Genomic DNA, 24,074 nt, shown 5'->3' on the forward strand with positions numbered 1-24,074 from the left:
ATATAGATTCTGCCCTTTAAGGCATGCCCTGCCAGTTATTTGAAATCCTTTACCTGTGATTTCTGTCTGCATTCCTGATTTAAAAGTTAAGATCTTGTTAAATATAGGCATAAAACAAAATGTGTTAAAACTCTTAGCAGACTGTGGTTCCTTCTCTCATAACAACCCACCACAGCAAATGTGATGATTTCTTAAAATGTGAAATTTGTTTATTTCACACCTCAATCACTTACAAACTAATATGTAATTGAAATCATTATTATATTTATTTTCATTGTTCAACTTCTCCCCCTGGAATGTAAACTTTATGAGGGCAGATACTCTTGCCCATTTTTCTCAGTGGTGTATCTCAAGTGTCTGGCACATGAGTTATGCTCAATAAATGTTTAAGGAATATATTTTTTAAAATACTATCAGTGAGTGCTACTTGAATTCTGATAGCTATTAAAAGTGTGACTGATCTTCAAATGGTTATCTGCTCATACTGATTGTTTTAAGAGTCATCTACTTACTTTTATTGGATGGATCCCAAATGAATGTTTTTAATTGAAAGAGTCCTCAAAAACCACACAAACATCATACCAAAGTCTCTGGAAGAAAATAATATAACATGTGAGCAAATTCACAGAGGTGTTTCCTTGACAACATAGCCCATTTTATTTTTTAATCAGCTGTGTAGAAAATGTCAGTCTTAAAAGTGTGCCTGTCTCTTCATCATAAATTTCATTCACAGGAATAAATTTTGACACTGACTTTCAGGGATGAAACAGAGAGGCTGGGGCTTAGCCAAGAAAAATGCTGAGAGGGGGGTCTAGTCTGACATTGCATTCAGAAGTGTTGGAATGGTGGGAACAGCTAAGGGTCTAGCTTTTCACATCGGGAGGATGGGAGAATGTTAAAAGACAAGCTGAGTCACAGCTTTGGAGATATTTAGTGAGAGTGAGTGTTTCCAACCTGGAGGAAAGCATGGGAGCAAACTAGAGACAAGAGAGGTTTGAATGATTCTCTATACCAGTAAAAATCCACTATTCCAAGCTTATTTTCACACTGAATACAAGAACTGAGCTTTGATTAATGCACAGTACAGACAATAGCCTCCTGGTAATCCAACAGTATGGTTAGATTGTTGATTCCCAAGTATACTCTTGGTTTGTAATACACACATACTTGTTTTGGTTCAAAGCAGACAATTCCAATAGAAATGTTCACCCTGATTTACTGTTACATCAGGATTCATTTATACTGATTTTGTGCAATAGAGTCTTTGAATACAAAAAATAACCCCAAGGATTACATTTCCCCCCAAGGTATATCTAATTAGTGCCAACTATTCTCTTGCTTTACCAATCATTGCATTTTGATCCTGACAACCAATAGTTTATTCGTTTCTAATGTGTAAAATTCATGAACTGAATAAAGTATGCCTTCTGTAGTTTTTTAATGATCGAATGCTCTGATTGAAATGGAAGATGAGTGACATGGGCACGCTCTGAGGTTCCTACAATAAAATCACTATGCCAGGCATTTAGTTGAATGGTCTTCTTCAGTATCTCCTTTAATTTCTATGCCACTATGATTTGATTTAAAAAATAAAGCTCTGACAAGATGAAACAGCTTGTGCAGAAATCATTCATTTAATAAATAAGGAAAAATAAAAACACTTTAAAAACAAACAAAACAGCCCTCATGTTCTGTTCCATTTCACTCTAACTACTCCATTCCATTCTATTTTTGGTGGTGTTGTGTTTGCTGTGCTTTTATCCCATCACATTGATTTAAAGGAAAAATAAAACTCAACTCTACTTTTGCAGACCATGATAATAAAACTTAAAAATGGTGTTTTGATCCGAGGTAGGTGGCTTGTTAATATTGGAAAGAGAAATAGTACATCTATGCTATTCTTTCCACTGTATTTTGCTGCCTGTCAATACCCTAAAAATGTGTTGCAGATCATAATAAGGTTAAGTGGCTGAGGTATTGATACTAGAGCACCATTTCCCAGAGGCAGTGGGTAAGGGTTGATGATAGACTCGTACATTATTTTCTAAATAATGATTGCTTTTTTTTTTTTTTTTCTTGTGTTTTGTTTTGATTTGGCTGAAGTTCTGTCTTATAATTCATTGAACCTGGAATTTATTTAAAGCTATGAAATTACTTTTTTCATTATTTTGTCCTCTTATCCATAAGTTAAAATGTACATTACTTCAGAAATCTGAAGACAGTTGATCTTCTCTTGAGGTTGATTGTGTTTCATGGGGAAAACCCTGTAGACAAGTTTAGTTTCCTGTGCCATCTCTGAACATTTCACCCACTGTGGGCCCCGAGCAGTAGGTAGATTGCTTTCTCACTTCCGTTTTGTTGTTCTTCTGTACAAGCATCACAAACTAAATGGCACCTGAAGTTACAATGAAATGTCCTTAAGCGTCTGCACAATAAAAGAGTAATCTAGTAAACACCCTCCCTAGATATTCCCTGCAGAAAACAAGTCTAGATCACTCCAACCATGAAATGAACACATAGTCTCTACTTCACATAGTTCAATGTCATATAAATGGTATATTACACTTTTGTTATTGGGTTTAAATTCACAATAGAAGCTTATTAATGTTTTGATAAAGTAATAATACAATAAATTATGGCAAAAAGAAGGATATTGTACATAAAAGTATGCCATACTCAAAAATACCATTTATTTATGTATAATAATAAGGAATGCCTTTTCTATATGTAAAAATCCTCTTTTTTATTGCTGAATTTAATTGTCTGACTTCATATAATACTAAAATGCATACTATAAATGACATTATTTTACATTTAGATTGCTTAAATTTTAGGACCATTAAAAATACATTTATGTCAAAATTCTCATTTATAATTGTGTCAATTTCATTGGTGGATTTTCTTAAGATCACTTTATAAAAACAGAATTTCTTGGTTATAAAAGTTAAATTTTTTATATATAAAATAATTACCACATTATTATTTAAAAATACCAAAAAGTTTATACTGCAAAATGTAACAAACACCCGTTTTTCCAAATTGTAGATGAAGCATTATATTCCTATTTAAAAAACTATTTGACAATCTACTGAATGAAGAATAATGTTGCAGTGTTTTTTATTAGGTATACTTAAGTATTAGTAATTATGGTTTTGCCTATTTTTCTCACTGTGCTGAACTGAAATATCTTAAAAGCCTTCATCTGCCTGGTTCTCCAGAGTTGTCTCTGATAAACTGACACATTAAACTTGCAGAATAATAGGGTCACAATATCTTGTAAAAGAAAAAGGAGTTAAATGATATACTCATTAAAAGTAAAATTTGGTTAAAAAAAACTGGTGCTGGACATTTTTTACTCTTTGACAAATTGCAAAACAAATTGATTTTGCATTTCCCCAAATAAATAAAAAATCCTACGGGATAATTTCAACTAGTGTTACACTGATAATATCACATTTTTAAAAATTTTTTCTAATTAGTTATATATGAGAGTAAAATGCTTTGAGACACATTGTGCACAAATAAAGCACAACTTCTCATTCCTCTGGTTGTACACAATGCAGAGTGACACTCTTTGTGCAATCCTACATGTACATAGGGTAATAATGTCTGTTTCATTCCACTGTCCTTCCCACTGGCCCACCCCTCCCCTCCCTCACTCCCCTCTGCCCAATCCAAAGTTCCTCCATTCTTCCCTACCCATTATGGATCAGCATATGCATATCAGAGAAAATATTTGGCCTCTGGTTTTTTGGGACTGGCTTATTTCACTTAGAATGATATTCTCCATTTCCGTGCATTTACCTGAAAATGCCATCATTCCTTTCTTTTTTAGGGCTGAGTAATATTCCATTTTGTATAAATAGCACATTTTCTTTATCTATTCATCTGTTGAAGGGCATTTAGGTGAGTTCCATAGTTTAGGTATTGTTAATTGAGCTGCTGTCAACATTGATGTGGCTACATCACCATACTATGCTGATTTTAAGTTCTTCAGGTATAAACAGAGGAGCGGGATAGCTTGGAATGGTAGTTCCATTCCAAGTTTTCTAAGGAACCTTCATATTGTTTTCCACAGTGGTTGCAGCTATTTGCCTTCCCATGAGCAATGCATGAGTGAACCTTTATCCTCACATCCCTGCCAATATTTATTGTTGCTTGTAATCTTGCTAATTGCCATTCTTACTGAAGTGAGATGAAATCTTAGAGTAGTTTTGATTTGCATTTCTCTAATTGCTAGAGTTGTTGAACATTTTTTCATGTATTTGTTGATCAACTGTATATATTCTGTGAAGTGTCTGTTCAGATCCTTAGCTCACTTATTGATTGGTTTATTTGTTTTTTAGCAGTAAGTTTTTTGACCTCTCTATATATCCTGGGTATTAGTGCTGAATTTGAAGTGGGTGGGGTAAAGATTTTCTCCCATTCTGTAGGCTCTCTGTTCATGTTATTGATTGCTTCCTTTGCTGAGAAGAAGCTTCTAATTTTGAATCCATCCCATTTATTGATTCTTGATTTCATTTCTTGTGCTTTAGGAGTTGTGTTAAAGAAATCAGATCCTAAGTTGACATGATAAAGATTTGGGTCTACTTTTTCTTCTATTAGGCACAGAGCCTCTGGTCTAATTCCTAGGTCCTTGATCCATTTTAAGTTGAGTTTTGTGAGAGGGAGAGATTTCATTTTGTTTCATGTGGATTTCCAATTTTCCAGGCATCATTTGTTGAATAGGCTATCTTTCCTCAAATGTGTGTTTTTGGTGCTTATCTAGTATGAGATAACTGTTTTATGTGAGTGTGTCTCTATGTCTTCTATTCTATACCATTGAGCTGCCTGTCTATTTTGGTGCCAATACCATGCTGTATTTGTTACTATTGCTTTGTAGTATAATTTAAGATCTGGTATTGTGATACCTCCTGCTTCACTCTTCCTTCTAAGGATTGCTTTAGCTATTCTATGAATTTCCATAGAAATTGCATTTTCTGTTTCCATGAAGAATGACATTGGGATTTTAATAGGAATTGCATTAAATCTGTATAAGGCTTTTGCTAGTGTGTACATTTTGACAATATTAATTCTGCCTATCCAAGAACATGGGTGGTCTTTCCATCTTCTAAGGTCTTCTTCAATTTCTTTATGTAGTGTCCAGTAGTTTTCATTGTAGAAGTCTTTCGCCTCTTTTGTTACAATGATTACCAAGGGTTTTTGCTTTTCTTTTTCTTTTTTTTTCTAGGCTACTGCAAATGGAGTATTTTTCCTAATTTCTCTTTCAGAGGGTTCATCACTGTTGTATAGAAATACATTTTATTCATAGGTGTTGATTTTGCTGAATTTATTTATGAGCTCTAAGTACAGAATCATGTAGTCTACGAATAGTGATAGTTTGATTTCTTCTTTTTCTGTTTGTATCCCTTTGATTTATTTCATCTGTTCAATTACTCTGGCTAGAGTTTCCCATACTGTGTTGAATAGAAGTGGTGAAAAGAGGTCGTCCCTGTCTTATTCCAATTTTTAGGGGAAACGATTCCAATTTTTCTCCATTTAGAATAATGTTGTATTTGGGCATAACATAGGTATCTTTTACAATGTTGAGGTACGTTCCTACTGTTCGTAGTTTTTCTAGGGTTTTGAGCATGAGGGGTGCTGCATTTTATCACATCCTTTTTATGCATCTATTGTGATGATCATATGATTCTTATCTTTAAGTCTATTAATGTGATGAATTACAATTATCAATTTCTATATGTTGAAACAACCTTTATCCCTGTGATGAACCCCACTTGATCATGGTCTTTTAAATAAGTTTTTGTATGCAATTCCTGGTCTCTAATTTAGTCTTTAAAGTGTATCTCTCCAACCCCTGCCCTTTCAACTTCCCAATCAGACGCCTTTCTCTCCAGAGGTCCTGGGATCTGAGCACCAGGCCCTGTGCTCCTGCTGTGGAGAGCTGTTCTATATTGGGCAGATCAGGACCAAGCATTGAGAGCTGCAGGCGTCACATAGCTCCAAGTGCGTGGTTGAGTTGGTGGCTAGGGAGGGGTTGGGAGACTGGAAACTGGGAAGCTGGAGGGCCCTGTTGAATGTCATGCTAGTGGTACCAGGGGATTGGTGGATATTTGATTGGGAAGGGAGTAGGGGACCAGGCTGATTTTGCATCCCAGCCAGTCCCAGCTCAAGCTGGCCCTGGAAAACTAGTGGGTTCTTAGACTGGTTGCCTGGGAAAGCTGAGGGCAAGATGCCCTCACACTCTCTTCTACTCTATTGACCCCATGTAAGACTCTCTCCTGCTTCTGCAGCAAGATGGTGGCTATTAGCACACCTAGCAGGGAGATCTCAGGTATTACTAAGCCTGCAGGTGCCTTGATGCTGATTTTCCAAGCCCTGTCTGGTGTCCCTAGATGGAAGTGTCTGCCTCCCTAGATGGCGGCAACAAACCTGTAGGTACCTTGATGTTGGGCTTTCAGGTCCTGGTGTCCCAAGATGAAGCCTGTTCTAACTCAAGATGGGGATGTTGGGAGCAGACATAATCCAAGATGTTGGCAGAGGTGTCCCAAGACAGTGGCAACGGCTTTCAGAAATGGGGCAGCGAGTTCAGGCTGGGCAGTGATGACAGGTGGCCATGTTCAGTGATGCAGCCTTGTGGCAGGCGGTGCTGTAGAGCGTGGGTGTCTCCAGGCCCTGTACAGTGTCCCAAGATGGAGGCTACTATGTCGAGGTGGCTTTGGCCCCGATTGCTGTGTCCCAAGATGGAGGTGTTATGTTCCAAGATAGATGGAGGTGGCCTTCTTGGGAGATGAGGCAGCAGTAGCAGGTGGCTCAGTGATCTATGCAAACATTTTTTTTTTTTTTATGGTAGGTATTTTTATTATTGGTTTTGTCAGAAAATTTTGTACAGGTGATTCTTGATGCATAATTATTACATGATCACTCCTAGAAAAACAAATCTCTGAGGTTAGAATGGAGAACAATTAAACAAGAGATTTCACTTTAAAATCTAAGAAAAGTTGGGTCTGTGGGTGCAAACATTTTTAAAGCACAAAATTATCAGGTCTCAAAAGTAATCTATGAAAATATTAAAAGCAATTTTTATTTTCATGAAATAAAATATAAATTTAAATTTGTTAGACATAAAATAAATAAAATTTAAATTTATGGACAATATAACTAAAAACAAAAGAGAAAAACAAACTGCTGCTTCTGCCTGTTTCTGATCTGTTCTAAAACTTCCCACGTTGTTTGGGTGTCTTGTGCTGTCTCAAAATAAGAAATAGATACAAATGCAGGTAATTCTTAAGCTTCTTTTTCTTCCTATGCAGCATCTGTTTTCCAAGGACCATTTGCCCAAATGTCTCCATCTCATTGTGATAATCTCAAAAATCAAACAGATGTTCATCAGCACAAGATAGACCAGGAAGTTTTGTTGCCTTTGACAGAAAACAGGTACAGTTCATTTCACTACTGAAATACAGAACTTAAGGAAGAAATGTAGTTTTATTGTATTCTAGTTCAATACTTTTTTCCCTCTAATTAAAAACAAATTAATATACAAGAAAGAAATTATTTTAAAAGGCAATCTCATATGGCCTTAGTTGTAAGTGAGTGAAAAAAAGCAGAAAACTCAAGGTCGGTTTCAAAGCAGTGCAGGCCTTTCCTCTAATAACCCAAAATGGGAAATCAGAGGTTGATACTTCTGCCGGCCAGCTGTCATATCATCCCTGACCCAGGCAGTAAATGCTGTGATTTTGGTCAGCTTTCTGCTTTCAGCAGAACTAACAGGCTGTTATTCAAAGTAGTCCCCAGCCACTAACCTGTTGGATCATTTCAGCTGGGTGAGGGTCAGCTCTCCAATTTCTGTAAAGTACTTGTTATTTTTATTGTTCTGCCTGGGAGCTCAAAGCGTCTCTCTTCATACTTGGCATTCTGTAGCTGTAGCGACTTTGACGAGATCAGTTCTTCCTTAACAAGCTGCCTAGAACTCTGGGAGGCTTTTCAGTTTGTTGATTCTTGTTTAGTGCTGAGAATTGTTCTGCTATCAAGTATTTTCTTATCATCTCACTTTCTCTGTTACTCTCTTCTTTTCATTTTCTGAATTTATGTTATTCACATGAGAGTTTTTCTGGATCTGGATCTAGGAATGCCATATGGCACTATTCTGAGGTTTGTATACTCTGTCATTTCCATGGGGCTGGGTAAGGACTCTGGGTTCTTGCCTTGTCCCCTTTGATTTCCAAGTTTATATTTTTTCTAGGACTGTGAGATATTTCTTTTATTTTAGAGTCCAGGATCACAATCCAGGTCTGTCCATTGACCATTCTTTCGTTCTATCGTTACATTAAAATGTTTGAACATGATTATGTCTTTTTTTAATGTTTCTTTTGTACTTGTAGATGGACAGAATACCTTTATTATTTTTAATTTTTATATGGTGCTAAGAATCAAGCCTCACGTGTGCTAGGCAAGTACTCTGCCCCTAAGCTACAGCCCCCTGATTATATCTTAATTATGTGAAAATTATTATCTGTATACTAAAATTAATTTTCATGAAATGCTCTCATTGTTGCTAATGTTATACTATTGGTGGTATTGAAGTAGATACCTGCTTGTCATGCAGTTTCATTTCTCAAGAGCAGTCTGTTTCTGCTTTTTGGCATTTTTTTTTTTTTTTTTTTTTTTTTCTGTGCTAGATGCAGGGTGCATGTTAGTGTGTGCTCTTTGGTCTGAGCTATTCACTGGAGCACAGATCTAGTTACTGGTGTGTCCAATCAGCAGTAATTCTGTAGGCAATTGTGTAGTGGTCTCTGTACCTATGATTTGCAGAACTCCACCCAGCAAGTTTGCATTAGCAACAGTAGGAGAAAATATTTGGCTCAGTCGCAGGGCATAAGGCTCTGTTAGCCACAAGTGTGGAAACCTCTTCAGTTTCTCCTACCTTCCTCAGGAACCCCTGGCCTTCTACAGACCTCTCTCAGTAGTGGGGCTACACTTTCAGTCTGACATATGGATGTACACATGTTCAATGTCCTGCAGGAGCGTTGTGTTTTAATAATCTTCTAATAACCTCATGGGTGAGGGAAGTATTCTCATCCTAGGGTTGTAAGGATGGCTGAAATTGTAACTTCTGACTCTGTACAGATATAATTGACATTATTTTAGTCACATATATTGACAGTGGGAAAGGGCCATTACTCCATGAAGGGACACTTGGGGTTTACACTGTAGAACAGTCTAAGCAATCAGACACTCCGGGAAGCAGCCTGAGCCTGTGTTCTCATTTCATGTGCTTCTTTCTTACACTCTTTCTTAAGAGACACTTTTGCTGATGCCTATTATATTTATTACTATGTGTTTGTTACACATGAATGAAAATAAAAATGTGCTAGAATCATAGTGATCAATCATTCAGTACACTTTAGTATTTATTTTAAATAAAACATAGTTACCTGAAATGTGTAAATATATGAAATGCAACTTGAATGTAGAAAATAAATAGTCTTACTGGAAAAAAAAAATCTATTGTTAATGTCAACTCTTTTATAAGTATCCTCTTGCATTTTATATAATTATTTATTTTTGCCACTTGTTTAACCTCTGCTTTTTTTTTTTTTTTTTTTTTTTTTTGGTACCTGGAATTGAATCCAGAGGTGCATAACTACTGAGTCACATCCCCAGCTCTTTTTATTTATTTATTTATTTTGAGAAAAAGGAAAAAGTTTTATTGCTTTGCTACCAGAGGAGAAACAAAGGAGACTCACTCCCATCCCAAAAGCTGTGATTCTCCCCATCTGGAGGGACAGGGGGATTTTAAAGGAGCTCTTCGAAGGCTACATTCCAGGTGTTCCCAGACAGGGGGTCCCAGGGTGCCCTGATGATGTGTTGACACCCACTTGTTAATTTGGGAGATATTCACTTCCTTGATCCTCTGGCAGATAACTCAAGGCAATCTTGTTCCCCACCTCCAGGTTAGGGAGGAGTAGAGGGAGAAGAGGTAAAGGAAAACAAGTCCCTTGTAAAAATAAGCCTTGGAGCTATATTCACACGGTGAAGTGGACCACTGTTACATTTCCCCCTGTCAATTACTACATTCCATTTCTATGGAAAAATGGGTGACTAGACCTCTCCAAGCTACTTCCTGTTGAGAGAGGGCAAAGTTGAGGGAAGTGACCCGCAGTCCTTGTTTTCTGTCTGGTGGGGCATGGACAGTTAGGGGTTTTCAGTATCACAGCAGTCCAGAGGTCCACGGTGGCAGTTGGCAGGTGACTAAACAAGGTATACATAGGGCAAGGTTCAAACTAGGACAACAATAAATAAGACAATACAGCATTACCGTTTTGGTAAACAATGAATACAAAAACAGTATTTCAGCCAGTTTCTGAAACACAGGACAAACTTGTGTCTCTAGAGTCCTTTGTGATAGTTAATAGGCATTTCCATATAAGAACCCTTCCTCTACAGCCCCCAACTTCACTTACTTTTGGTAGGACTGTCACAAGTATACATATTTCAAAAATTTTTTTTTTTATTTTTACAGACTGCACTTTGATTTGTTGTACACAAATGGAGTACAACTCTTTATTTCTATGGTTTTACACAATGTAGATTCACACCATTTGTGTAATCATACATGTACATAGGGTTATGTTGGGGCTGGGGATATAGTTCAGTTGGTAGAGTGCTTGCTTCACATGCACAAGGCCCTGGGTTCAATCCCCAGCACTGCTAAAAAAAAAAAAAAAAAATATATATATATATATAAACCCTTCTTATTTTGACACAATTTCTCTCTGAGTTGCTCAGTACTTTACTAAATTGCTGGGTTGGCTTTAAACTTGTAATCTTCCAACCTCAGTTTCCCAAACTGCTTGGGATTACAGACATGTGCCACCACACCCGGCTACTTCTGCTTTTCTTTAGAAATGTTTATCGGAATTTATCTTCTTGTTTTTTATAATGAAAGAGAGAGAAATTTGTGGTATGAATACAAATATCATAGTTACATATGGTTACTGGCCAAAAGACAAAATAAAGACATTCTCTGCAAAGAGTCACAGTATATGTATCAATAATACGGGAGATATTAAGATTAAGGAAGAATCTCCTAGAATTGAGCATATCATGCTGGAGATTTTACCATGGTATGCAGATTGTTTGACATTGAATTTCTATATGAACAAAAGCTCCTTCAAAAACATTAATGCACATGTTCATTCAGAGGTTCTTTTTCTGTGTGCTAATCTTGGAAGGTTGCACATTTCCAGGAGAAAATGCATTTATATTTTAATAGCAATTCACATTGATTGAATTCCATCGATACATATTGGAAATGTACAGACTCAGTAAAGTCTTTAGAATCTGTGCAAGAATTGGGAGATGAGGGTAGTATGTCAAAAAAGATGTTCATACATGAGTACACAACTGGTGTATCTCCCCATCATGTATAACCCAAGAATGGGAAGTTGTACTTCTCATATGCATTATATGTCAAATACACTCTCCTGTCATGTATATCTAAAAAGAACAAATAAAAAATACAAAAAAGAAATAGAAAAACATAGGAATCTGAATATGAAGCTATTTACCTTGATTTACTTAGAATATTTATGTATATATGTCTTTTCATACATCATGTTATCTACCAATGTGTGCTATATTTTTGAAATGTATTTGATTATTACATGTGGCTCGAAATTTTTATTAATAAAGTGCTACTGCTGTAGAATTTCCAGCTTAAAAGAGTCCAGCATTCTGAGATGTATGATTGAAAAATGTGATGGGGAATTATTTTCCACAGACATGTACTCCATTTAAAATGTTCCTCCATGAAAAAATAGTGTTTCCTTGTGGATGATTGGGTTTTTAATAGGATAAAAGTTGTTTCATATGTCTTTACAAATTTCATTTTTTTCAAAGTTTGAAGTATGATATAAAATTTACATTAATCTTTGTAGCTGCTGAACAATACACGCTGAAATTGTCAGAAGTTTTCCTTGCATGGTGTATACAGGTAGAGTGGAACTGATGTCAGGCAATGTGCTCATTTTAGGCATTTGTACATTGAAAAGGGAGCACAGACACTAAAATAAATTAAACTCTTGGTTTACTACTCTATATTTTATTTTGTATCAAAAAATATTAGTAAAGCTAAATGAGCTATCCTGAAGGGTATTAGGGAACTGGCCAGAAGTGTAATGTAAGAGAATAAACCTTACAAGAGAACTAAGTCCAAGGAATTTATAGGGTTTACAATGCAGTGTTATTCCAAGACTTATAATGATGTTTACCTGAATTATGACTGAAACTTTACAGAGTGTGGGTAGACACTTCATCACCATCAGAACTCATGCAATGTTGACCTGATTATAAGCTAATTTCTCTCTGCTCCATGTCTATCCATTTGTTTTCTGCTTTGTGATGCTGAGGCTGAACACTGCAAATTACAACTCGGTTTGCCAATTGACTTGTCATTAGTCTTTGCTAATAAGCAGCATAGAGGGAAAATGGAAGAGAAGAAGAGAGATATGACTTCTCTATCACAGCGTGCTGGAAGTTCCTGTCAGGCTGACCTTGGCAATGGCACGTCACCACGCCCATGCTCCCCCAACCCAACCTTATTGTGTTCTGAAAACACAAACTAGTCTCAATTAAATTTCTTTGCTCTTGAAGAGGCCTGAATTCAAGTTCCAAGAGAAAACTCTGCTCTAGATTCTGAGAGTACCAAAATCTTTTCCCTTTGTTTCCTCAATCCTAGGGATAGAGGCTGATCTGTAGTTATTATTTCTGAGTTTCTTCAATGTTTTCCTTGAGTTCTTCCACCTTTCCGATTCTGGTATTCTGAATTCATATGTCCCTACGTTGAATTCAGTCTATTAAAATAGTGAGGTTGATAGTATTCTGGCTACACTGCTATAGATTATATGACAACTAATGATCTCTTAAAAATTCAATTAAATTTCCTAATGTTCCCAATCCCGTGCAACCCACTATCATTTGAAGAGACAAAGTGGTGACTGAAATACATGGTTTACTCTGTTATCCTCCTTCCCAGGAGACACAGTGACTAACACACTCTGCACTTCCTGAATAATTGGGGCCAGTAGTTTTCATTTCAAAAATATTGAATGTGTTTAGATCTATCACAGTTTTTGAGATTGATTACTTCAGTGATTTAATTCAGAAATATGATACAATTTCAGTATTTCATCAGTAAACTACAGTTAGATCACACACACACACACACACACACACACGAAATCAGATTACTCTAGTAAAATAAGTGGAATAGAGATACAAGCATTGGAAAATAATGAGAAACAAACAGATTCTCCATATGGCTGGAGAATAATGCCTTCTCTCAGAGTAAAACAGAATGATAAAGGTCAAAACATGGAATGGCATCAAACTATGGAGGATATTTAAAGGTGAGAATTTAAATTATTCAAATTGATTTAGCAGTCATAGAAGATATCATTGAATAGCGTAAACATCACTCTCAGAAGTTGAATAATATGGGCTGGGGAGATAGCTCAGACGGTAGAGTACTTGCCTTGCAAGCACAAAGCCCTGGGTTCGATCCCCAGTACCGCAAAAAAAGAAGTTGAATAATATGCCACAAAGAAAATAAAAATAGGGTTCATCTCTGCTGTGGGAACAAGAAAAGAGTGTCACTTATTTCAATACTAGTATGATTACATTTCAGATCTCTCGTTCCAAGGTAAACACTCAGGGCATATCTGCTAGGATCGTTGTTCACAGTCACCACAGGACGGACTGTTGTTGCTGTTTATATACTCTGGAAATTTTCCTCACCTAAACTTACAAAATTCCCCAGCATAGCTCATGCCAAATGCCTGATGGATGTGAGGATACAAGGAATCTGCCATGATGGTTCATTTCAGAGGTCTCTAGAAGACATCAAAGCTCCACATATTAACATCTAAGGATCCCACTGTAATTGCATCCTGTCAAATTTTCCCTTCACCTCATTTCGTATTCTAAGATTTCTCTTCCTTACAGGGATTTGTTCACATTGCACTGGATTACATGGATTTGGAGGCCAATCTCTGCCTCAGAATCTGCTCCCCAGGAAATCATACCTCTAAGATATAAAACAAGAGTGATCCTAGAAATTACACATTTGACTAACAGAAGTTTTATACCTTAGTGGTCTAGAAATCAGAAAACAAATTGTGACTTCAACACTGGAGCAACTGTGTGCAAACTGATAGTGAAGATTTCCTCAAGGACTGAAGGTAACATTACAGCTCAGGTTGTGCTGTAGAAGGACAACCATGAAGGCATTGAATAAAAACAGTGGAACTCAGGAAGATTAATCAAGATTTAAAAGCCAGATGTAGAAGCCAAAGAGACTCATTGGCAGCAGCGTGTAGGAACTCTCATCTCTATTCTTACAGGGCAGAGAAAATGTAAGGATCAGAAGATGGACTTAACAGAACTGAGAAGATGGCTGAGTCATCAGAAGAAGAGGTCAGCTATGAAAATTTCACAGCCCTAATGCCAAGTGTGACTCTGTGTTTGAGGTGGGAATTAGTAAGTTGTGTACTAGGATTATGGAGTCCCCAGTTTTCCCATATACGCAGGGCCTACAGATGTATTCCCTCTTCATTAATGACAATGCACAAACTTTTGCATTGCATAACAAGATGTCTCCTACTCATTAGCTACACTATGTCTAAGCCATGAACTACAGTCACATCAGAGCATGACCATGCTATGGAAATGCTGGATCAGCTGAGGAGGAAAATCACCATGCCACAAACTCACTGCTGACTTAGTCAACACTGAACAGCATGCTTGGAACTGGATTCCAAGATGTCCTGAATGCAGGAAGTGTGTAAAATATAAAGATGGATAAAGGAGAGTGTGACGGATTGGTGTCCGTGTTCTCCCCAAATTCAAATACTGCAGTGTTAAACCCAATGTGATGGTGTTCGGAGGTGGGTCCTTTAGGCCACAAATGTGATTAGGTCACAAGAGTAGGACCCCTCATAAATGTGATCAGTTCAATGATTTAAGAGCCCAGAGAATATCTTAGCTCTCTTTCCACCATGTGAGGATATGGTGAGAAAGAAGTAAGAAACCTGGAAAAGGGCTCTCACTAGGACCTGACCATACTGGCACCCTGGCCTCACACTTTCAGGCTCCAGAACTATGAGACATAAATGTCTGCTGTTTATAAGCCACTTCATGTATGGTGGTTTGCTACAGCAGCCCTAGCTTACCAAGAGAGATCTTAACTGATGAAAGAACTTTTCCATGATGGGAAGGATTTAACATGATGACAAGCTATGCAGCCATGGAGACATGCTGCCAGGTGGTGTGTGAATGTTTGGGTGAGGGAGTGATGACCTTCAGTGTGGGGCTGGGGTATCAGTACCATGATGGCGGAGAGAGGAAGAAATGATCAAAGCATTCAGGCAACATGGTTAGAAAATTCCTCACCCCTCTCTGTACTGTCGTAGAGTCTTGAGGATGACATATTTACCAAAGCAACTAGAAAAAAAAAATCTGGAGGGGCAGCAGCGTCACTGACAAACTCATTACTGGCTGTCCTCTGTTGATGAGGGCTTAGGTATGAGGTGCTGTTTCCATCATGGACTCTCTGGTAACAATGGAGAAAATAGAGGTATGAAATCATAGAGGTCAGGAAGTGGTGATTAATCATCAAAAGTAAGGTGAGAAAAACTACATTAATGAGTAAATGCATCTGATTGGCATCCCTGGGTGCCTGACCTGCAAAGAATTCTGGGGATGGCTGAAAAAACTTAGTGACCTTAGGGCAACAATGATGGGCATCCAATAAAGGAAATGCTCTATTTATAGGAAGAAATCAAGGATGGATGATCAGGAAGTTGAATGCAGCTCCCGCAGTTAAACAATCAAAATAAGATACCCAATTTTTAAAACTTGAAACAGTCTTTGGACTCAGAACTAAGGTACTAAAAGAGACACTACCTTCCCAGAAGAGACTGGATAATGATAAAACAAGAGAATATGGTCCAATCCACCTAACCTCTTCCCAAAGGACCATATGTCTTTTAAAAGGATATCTAAAAATTGGAGACAGGTAAATACTCAAATGATTTTTGAAGACTGATGAAGAGCTAAAACTGACATTCTACAGCAAATAAAATATCATCAAGTCCTCATTAAAAGCAACATATTAGTTTCTTATAGCTATTGTAAAAATTTATTGCAAATCAGTTGTTTAAAAGAAAACAAGTTTATCTTACAGGTTTAGTGGGCAGAAGTCTAAAATAGGTCATGATGGGTAAAAATGAAGGTTGGGAGCAGAGTTGTGCTCCTTTCCGAAGGCTTTAGTGGAGAATCCCTTCCCTCAACCTTCCTGTCTGCTAGAGGCCACACACAGTCCTTGGTTTCTGACATCATTCTTTCTTCAAAGCCATCAACACATGGCTTCATTTTTACATCCAATTATTCTAATTTTGCTTCCATAACATCATTGTATCCCCTTCTTTGACTCTAACTTTCTACCTTTCTGTTCTACCTTTAAGGGTCTTTGTAAAATACTTTGCGTGCACCCAGGTAATTCAAGAAGATTGCACATCTACAAGGTCAGCTGATTAGCAAGCATAACTTTATCTGCAAACTTCCTGATTCCATGTAACATGATGCATTCACAGGTTATGGTTATTATGATCAATGTGTGGGCATTATTAGGGTGACATTATTCTACATACATATGTATTCTAAATGCATCTAGTAATGCATAGATAACCATTTCTGGCCTGACTCATGGTGAACCCAGTAGTCCTTGGAAACATGCAGTGATTATTTTTCTGGTCCTTTGGCACATAATTGGAATAGAAAAGCTTTATGTTTGATAGAGCTACCATGTAGGTTTCATGACTTGTAAATAGTTTAGCTCTTGATCTTCAGTGGAAAAAGTTTCACAGAGTACAGTCACTCTGAAAGAGAGTAAATGAAAAACAGTATCATATCCAGGGCAATGATTCCGCATATTAGTAACCTTAAGACCAATATGATTAAATGGTGGTCAATCTCAACATATATCTGTTTAATTCACTCTTCTGGACCCTGCAAATTGAATGGATCCTGAAAGACAACAATGCACTCTGCAAACTCAATCAAGTTAAAATCCTAATGGCGCCTTCTCTGACTGGTATCATGGATTAAGGTATGTCATCTACAGTCATTCATCTTTTTCTGCCCTATGAGAAATAAAAGGACCAGAAATGGCTCAAAAGTATGTTGAACAGATGTGAATGCAAATTATATTTGTATTATTTCCTGAGGAACATATTAACTGTCTCACTTTTAAATAATACTGTCAAAATGAACTGGACCATCTGTTCAGTCCACAGAATGACATAGCAGTTTACCACTTTGACTATGTTGTGTTATTTGGACCATATACTAATAAGTAGTAAGTGTATCAAAGGTCTTGGTGAGATATAAGAACACTGTCAGCTTTGAGTGAGACACGGGAAAGCATTCTGCAGCACCTCCAAGGCAGTTGTAAGCATATTTAGCTTTTTATCATACTATAGGATTCTGACTGAGATATCTATGGTAGGATAAGGCTGTTGGAGTTCATGGAAAGAGCAACAGGAGAATAACAATGAGGGTCAATAGTGTGTTCTGGAACAGGGTCCTGCCATCTATATCAGTGCAACAGATATTTATAAACTATAAAACCTCTGAGGGCTTCACTTCAGAAATAGAATGGAGTAATTGACCAGCTTTATCCTTCAACTTTTTTTTTTGTTTCTACAGTGGTGCACACCTGTAACCCCAGTAGTTCTGGAGGCAGAGACAGGAAGATCACAAGTTCTAGGCCAGCCTGTGCAACTTAGCAAAATCTTCTCTCAAAAAAAAAAAAAAAAATATATATATGCACACACACACACACACACACACACACACACACACACATATATATAAAGGATATATATATATATATCCTTTGTTCATGGATATGTTGCTCAGCCGTAGAGCACCTCTGGGTTCAATCCCCAGGACCAAAAAAGAATAATTAAATAGATTAAGAAATGTTTTTCAAGATCTAGATATTAAAATGAAAGTATGATGATCCCTGAGAGAAGATAAACAACCATTGCCCTAGCTTATTGTCTCGTGAATGTATGTCAGTTTATACAAGAAATTGTACATGAATATTTGTAGTATTTGTGCAATAGCCAAAAAGTGGAAACAATCACGTGTCAATCAAAAGAACAGGTAAACAAATTGCTTATACTTATATAGTGAAATACTACTTAGCAATAAGACAAAGATACACAATGAAACATGGATGAATTTCAGATAACTATATTGAGTAAAAGACAAGAGAGAGAGAGAAAATATTTCATGATCACAGTTACATGAAATTCTAAAGGTACAAACAAACAAATGGTAATAAAAAGAAAATTGGTGATTGCTTAAATATCATGGAGACAGGGAGATACAGGCAGGAAGAATCATATACAACTTAAGGAAAATTTGGTGGTATGAAAACATTTCCTGTTGACTATGGTGATTGTTTATGTTTTTTATATAATTACTTTTCTAGAAAAACTATATGTACCTAAATTCACCAATTTTCATTTGTAACTAATTATAATAAGTTCATAAATGTTCACAAAAATTAAGAGGGCTATTGTGAACCAAAGCACAAGCCATCTAGAGTGTAGCTTGTTTGTGGGCCCCATTTACTTCCAGAGTGTTGTTTTCAATGGAACTGGCACTCATTCTTTCTGAAGGATTTAACTGATAACACATGACGACATTGACACCTTTTAGACAGTAAGTCTATGTGAGGGCTCACAGGCGTCTATTCTGTGGTACCTGTAGCTGGCTTATCTTTCAGAGTGCTTGACTACCTGATGTGCACTCTAGCACACACACCTTGCTTTACCAGTGTGCAGAGCTGTCATGATGACCCTCAAGCCCTTCTGAAATATTAGAGAATTAACAAACTTACCTCTCTTTCCAAGCTGTGATGAGTAAGCATGGTACAGTCGGTGAAGTGCTGATGGTGTGCAGAGGAAAAGGGAGCTTAGGTGGAATTTATCTCTTTCTCTTCTGTCTTCCAAGTCCCCTTTCCTCTAGCTGTTTAATGGATTAATTGCTAATCTGCTCTATCATATGTAAAGGAATTACCAAGATCTCTTTTATTGTGCTCCTATGAATGGTTCAAAGTTACATGTGATGCATACACAATGCCTTAACCTAGGTTGAATGGATTTTCTTTTTTCATAAAAGAAAAAATAACTCAAAGAATTATTTGCCCCCAGTCAGCCACCTGCTTTATATTTTTCTCCTTCTCACAACCACAAACAGAACTTCAACACTGCATTATGCTAATGTGGTAGGAGTACCAGGTGACTCCACTTCAACATTTATACAGCAGACAAAAATCGGTACTTGCTGGCACTTGTGATGGTGATGTCTCTTCAGTGGGATCAAGGGACAAACATAATGTGCATGATTTTGGGTGAAATATTGCAAATGAGCATCTTCTTTTCAAATCAACCTCAGTTGTGCTCCTGTTTATTACAATTCAGTTTTTGATACATGGTAGCAATGCCATGGACAGTATGCCTAAAATATTTCCAGATAAAAATGGTTTGCCATGTACAAATTGTAATAGCGAAACTATAAAAAATAGACATGTGGTTCTAAATATAATACAACTTCATTAGCAATTTACTTAAAATCTCAGCCCGAAGGATTCTATTGTTAAACAGAAAATGCCTTTTTTTTTTTTTTTTTTTTTTTCCTTTCTGGTACCCATGATTGAACCCAGGAACACTCATCCACTGAGCCACATCCCCAGCCCTTTTTTGTATTTATTTAGAGACAGGGTCTCACTGACATGCTTAGGCCCTGCCTAATTTGCTGAGGCTGGCTTTGTATTTGAGATCCTCCTGCTTAAGCCTCTTGAGCCACTGGAATTACAGGCATATGCCGCCAGGACTGGGGGAAAATATCTACTATTTGCAGACAAATTTCTGATATCTTACTTTAGAACATTCATGTTTAGATTCTTTTCGGACATATTAAAATAATTTTCAGATGCAATAAATGAATTGGTGCTACAGATTTCCCCTTCATACAGGTAGGTTTGAATAAAGGAAGCAATTTTGTCAGAAGGCACTGAATTCCCTCACTCACCAAAATTATTTGTCTTGATGGATTTGGTGATATTTATCTCTCTATTTTTGTTTCAAAAGACTGCTTGCACCCAGGTACCAGCAAATGTATCTAAAGAAGAATTTCATGGTACCTGAGAGATTTGCTGATACTTTGGAATTATTAAGAATATCTTGATAACTTATTAACTATGTGACATTTAAAAACTAATTATATTTACAAATTTGAATTTTCTCACTTGTAAAGTGGATGCCTAATTCCTAATGTTATCATGAATAAAATATTTTTTAGCAGCTATCTATTGTGTGCCCCAAAATAATGAGCCCTATGTTATTTATATGCCTAATTGGGCACATTCATCAGCTGAGAAAAAAATTAATTAAGAAAAATATGAAGGAGAAAACGATGGAATACATAAATTTACCTAAAGTTTTGTTTGCTCTAGGTTCAGTAAAGCAGGAAAATTTGGAGTGCATTCTGTCTCAATGAATGCATAGATAGATGCTGGTTTAGTTAGCATTTTGTCACTGTGACCAGAATACCTGACAAGGACACCGTAGAGGAAGAAAAGTTTATTTTGGCTAATGGTTTCAGAAGTTCAGTCCAAGGTCAGCTAACTCCGTAGCTCTTGGGTCCAAAGTGAGACAGAACATCATGGCAGAAAGGTGTGGTAGAGGGGAGCAGCTAAGGATGTGACACCAGGAAGCAGAGAGAGAGAGAGAAAGAGAGAGGGAGAGAGAGAGAGGGAGAGAGGGAGAAACCTCTGCTAACCAGGCATGCAATGTAAAACCTAAGGGCACACCTTCGGTGACACTTCATCCATTCATACCCTACCTGCCCACAGTTACCTCCCAGTTAATCCATGTCAGTGGGTAATTCCACTGAATTGGTTATAATTCTCATAGTTTAATCATTTTACCTCTGAATATACTTGCATTTTGTTACACATGAGCTTTTGAGGGATACCTTATATTCAAACCATAATAAATGCTGAATCTCCCCTATTCCCAGGGTCTTTCATTATTTATCTTATAGTAGATACTGTTATTTTTCACTAAAATTTGTTTTTAGTAGATTTTCTATCTCCATTTCATAGAAGTACAATCAGTAGTTTTTAAATGACATTCTTTTTAGTCATTTGGTGAGTTAATATTTTAAAAAATACAGAGGTAATATTTGATGTTATAAAGAAGATTAAGTAAACATTGTTAATAAGTATGGAAACCTTAAATCTTTTTCTTCTTTTCATGTGTTTTTAAATACTCAAATGCTTGACTCTGCTAGCAAACATTCTCAGTCCAAAGAATCAAATATATTCCTGGAAAATATATTCCACACTATTATAATGGGGACACATGAGTAACAGAAGAAAAGTTTTTAAAAACAGACCCATGTTACTCTTTAAAATAACTGATAATGGTTAACACTTTTCATTCATTCACTGAAAATAACTGCTGAAAATAATTAAGTGAATGAGGTGTCCAGTGCCTAGGACAGATTAGGTGAACTGTGGAGGAACACTATTATTCTTTTTGAAAACTGAACTGTATAACAAACTTCCAAAATTAAACTGCTTACCTATATTTTATTAATAGACAACAGCATCAGCTACCATTTTACTATGCACAAGAGAAACAAAGTCAAACTAATTAAAAATTAACAGTATATACAGTAATGCTTTCGCTTTCACTGAAGTCATCTATAATAAAGCATCCTACATACTTTGTACAATTTGCTTATAATTGATTAAATATTTGAAATGAAGCAAAGTTGAATTTTAATAAAACTTTTATTTGTCAGTGGAAAATGCTCTCTTCATCAAAGGTGGCTGAGCTTTCCCAACATCGAACATCATTTCCAAAGGCTGGTTATTGAGAGAACACCAAGCAGGTACACGGCCTGTCTGATTATAATATTCCTTCGAAACTGAATGGCTCCCAAGTATATCTTGCAATACTCCAAAAATAACCCCTCCCAATCAGGCTACACAATTAGCCTTTGCAGGTGGAGTGTGAATTTGGAATGTCTTGGTGCCAAGTGCTTTTTGATATTTTGGTTTTTCTACCAAATACCATATTTCTGCAAGCAGTCTGTGGAGAAATCCTGGCAACATAGATACGCCCCCTAAGACTACCAAATTCTCTGCTAGTTGCTTCTTGGTATCTATTGGGCCTTGCAGAAGAGAATCCAAAATTAACGTGGCAACTGATTTCTCTTCATTATCTTGTTTAAAAAGAATTTCCACAACTGATTCTCTGATTGATCCAAGGACATGTAAAATCTTCTCTCCATCTAATGGAGAGTCAACATTTTGGGGTGCTGAGGGTTGCTTACGGTTCCCATCAACATTATATTTTGCAGCTTGGATTTTCAGTCCATGCTTCAAGCCACTTACAAAGCAAGTGCGTACTTTAATGTCCGATAAGACACCTTCTGGAACTGAACCCGTCATAGAGGGAAGACTCTGTTCTTTAGCAGCACCTGTGTCAACAGTATATTGTTCCAACAGTTGAGTTTCCAACTCCCTGTGAAGAACTTTTCCTCCAAGGGGAAGAGTTTCCCAACAATTGAGTATTGGATTCCTTCATATATAGGTAACACCAGGCTTTCCCTGCCACAATCCAGGACCAGGACAGAGTTGATTCCAAGTGTCAGAAGTGTCATTAGAGGAGTCGGAGCAAGCAGGACAGTTGGAACCTCAAAATACTTGAGAAGAACACAAGCAAGGGTCTCTCTGAAGTGAGAAGGACATAATACCGACTTAGAATTTCAACTCCACGATCTCTGGGATTCATCAAGAAATGCCTGAAATACAGTATGCGGATGAATTCCTTTAGGTAGGAACCTAACTCTTCTGTATTTATGTTACACTGAACAGCTTTGGCGTAGGCATGCCAGCTCTTTTATCTAGCTAGGAATTATACATTTTGGATCAGTTTCTCCAGCAAATCCACATTTGGTGAAGCCCTCTCCCAAGTATCCGATCTCCACGACCGTTTTCTCGCCGCCTCTGCCTAGGCCCTTGTAGAGCGGCATGGTGGTCACGGAGACCAAGAGGCCTGTACAGACTCCGCCATCCTCCAAAAGCCGAGACCTGCGGATCCGCAGCGGGAGGTGGAGGGGGCCTCGCGTACTGTAAGTCTTTAAGCAAGAAGCTAGATCATCTATGGTGGAGGGAGATGCAAATTAGGTTTCCTTTTAAAAAATATCATTCCCATGGTTAACATTATGCCTCAAAAGAAAAAGGAAAAAAAAAAAAGAAAAATATCCTAAGGATAACAAAAACTTACGGAACAAGACTAGAAAAGGGACACAGTGGTGACCAATAAATTGTAAAATGTAATGGTGAATTTGTACTTAGATGTCCAGGGCCAATTCTCAGAGTTTGGAGATTTACTGAATTAATAATTGATTTATGAAATACATTTACTGATGAATTTAATAAGCATCAACCATGGACAATTATTAAATATGATAGAAGAAACTGGACTCCTTAAAAAAAAAAAAAAGATTTAAAAGGCAATTGCAGGCACAAACACTGGAGTATTGGCAAACACAGCCAATGGTTATCAAAGGATTGTTCTGTGCCCAACCAGTGTGGATGAGGAATTCTGTTCTAAGCTACAGCATCTCTATCCACCATCTTACATTGAACAAAAAGAAAAGAAGCTAAGTCCTGGGATTCACTTCAATCTCAGTAAACACTGAAGGAAAAGTTCATGGACACTTCCAGATGATAGATTTCAGTAAAAGCAGGTGGAACTTCTTCAAATGTCTTGAAGTACACCTATCACTATAATGGACAGTTACCCAATTGAGCAATCTTTGTGACAAAAAATATCTGAAGTAATGGGGGAAATAAATCAAGAACTGGGGCAGCGTAAGCAGTCCTGAAAATTCATGCAAGGGTATTAGTAACTAAAAAAATA

The 24,074-nt window shown here is 37.0% G+C and overlaps 1 pseudogene across 1 annotated transcript; it reads right to left on the bottom strand.

Annotated features, from left to right (window-relative positions):
- Positions 1–21,850: 21,850 nt before the first annotated feature.
- On the bottom strand, positions 21,851–23,181 carry LOC306664032 (actin-related protein 10-like; annotated as a pseudogene). Its single transcript has one exon. The product of its transcript is annotated as an actin-related protein 10-like (transcript).
- Between the last annotated feature and the right edge of the window lie 893 nt (positions 23,182–24,074).

The sequence above is a fragment of the Sciurus vulgaris genome (genome assembly GCF_902686455.1).
Source record: "Sciurus vulgaris genome assembly, chromosome: 6".
In the NCBI taxonomy this organism is placed as follows: Eukaryota; Metazoa; Chordata; class Mammalia; order Rodentia; family Sciuridae; genus Sciurus; species Sciurus vulgaris.